The sequence below is a fragment of the Mandrillus leucophaeus genome, unplaced genomic scaffold, assembly GCF_000951045.1.
Source record: "Mandrillus leucophaeus isolate KB7577 unplaced genomic scaffold, Mleu.le_1.0 Scaffold92, whole genome shotgun sequence".
NCBI classification, from domain to species: domain Eukaryota; kingdom Metazoa; phylum Chordata; class Mammalia; order Primates; family Cercopithecidae; genus Mandrillus; species Mandrillus leucophaeus.
Window position 1 is genome coordinate 2,428,192 of NW_012110030.1, and position 1,710 is coordinate 2,429,901.

Consider the following 1,710-nt stretch of genomic DNA (forward strand, 5'->3'; position numbering starts at 1 on the left):
AACAAACAAACAAAAAAACACACCTGAAAATCATTTCTATGTCATTCTTTGGAAAAATTCATCTTGACTGGAGTCTATGAACACAACTGAAGACCTCTAGTTCTAAGATTTCTATCATGTGTTTCAAAATGTGCATTTCAAAATTCTTACACAATCTTCCCAGCCAAAAAGGCATCAGTTTTGAATTAGGTTTGATGTACATAGGCAGGGTTATAATGATTTCAAAAGCCGCTCTGAGCCTGCATGGACTAATGGGAAGAACAGCTGCCTTGAGACTGACATATATTAGTATTTTGAATTTGTCACTTATTATCTATTGATCACACTTAAGTTTGCTGACTTTTTAAATGCTTCCATTTCCTCATCCGTAAATTCAGATCATGACAACTAGCTTTTGGGGTTGGGCCTCCATAACATGGTGCTTGACATGTAATCGATAACCAGATAATCATATCTATTATAATGTCTTGTCTTTGTTGCTGAATTGAAAAGCAGTATTTTAATTTTGCTTTATATTTAGACTTGGCTAACACTTTTCTAAAAATCCATGTCAATATGGCTTTTAAAACAAAATGCTAATTATAACCCTACTAATGGAAACATAGTACTTGCAGCAGTGAAGATTAATTATACTTTAGAACAACAACCTCTTTTTTATACAGGACTGCAATAATTAATTTTTGCTAATTACAAGGCATTATAATAACCTGCCACTAATTGATACTCCTTGGTTAATAAGAAATTAAAGATACATAAAACAATATTTGAGGTAAGCAGATCACCTGTGTTATCGTTAGGTTTACATGTACTTGACATTTGTTCTGCAATCTTATGACTCTGATCCATTTGAATGATGCATTTGATGATTCCCATATTGTGTCCCCGTCTCAGGTTAGTCATGTCATAAAATAGGAAATGAGATAGGAAATAGGAAATGAAGTTCTAAAACCTAATATTTGTGTTATCCATAACGCTAACGCCAAAAGATAAAATAGATTTTTAGGCAAAAAGATAAGATTAAGCTTTTTTACCCATGCTAAGTAACTTAAGACACTGTCACATCCTGCATCAGTAGGAAAGTATTATGAGTGATGTGGACAAGTGGAAGCCCCAGACCAGGAATCAGAAGAGCTGGATTCTAGTGAGTTATATTATTTATATACTGTGTGACTCTGGGCCAATCCTGTCTGAGCTTCAGTTTTCTCATCTATAAATGTGAATACCTATATATCTAGCAAAATGCTTATACTGCTGCTTCATTAGACTCTTGTGTACAGCAAATAAAACAACTGATAAGGAAACTACATAGAGATAACTCTTAGAAGTCAGAAATGAAAGAGATTACTGCTGAGAAAACTGATATTCAAAGAAGTCAGGGTGACCTAGGTGGTTAGTGACCCAACCTCAGATTTCCTTGTTCTACATCTTGTGGTTTGTCCATTTTCTTTTCTTAATAAAAATATACTTTCTGGGGCCAGATGCGGTGGCTCACGCCTGTAATCCCAGCACTTTGGGAGGCTGAGGCGGGAGGATCATGAGGTCAGGAGATCGAGACCACGGTGAAACCCCATCTCTACTAAAAACACAAAAAATTAGCCAGGCGCAGTGGTGGGCGCCTGTAGTCCCAGCTACTTGGGAGGCTGAGGCAGGAGAATGGCGTGAACCCGGGAGGTGGAGCTTGCAGTGAACCCAGATTGCGCCACTGCACTT

At 37.2% G+C, this 1,710-nt stretch overlaps 1 protein-coding gene across 7 annotated transcripts in view; it reads right to left on the minus strand.

The window, feature by feature from the left end:
- Positions 1-1,710, minus strand: part of PTPRD (protein tyrosine phosphatase, receptor type, D) — a 462,557-nt gene that overhangs the window by 95,716 nt on the left and 365,131 nt on the right. The gene's annotated exons all lie outside the window — the stretch shown is intronic.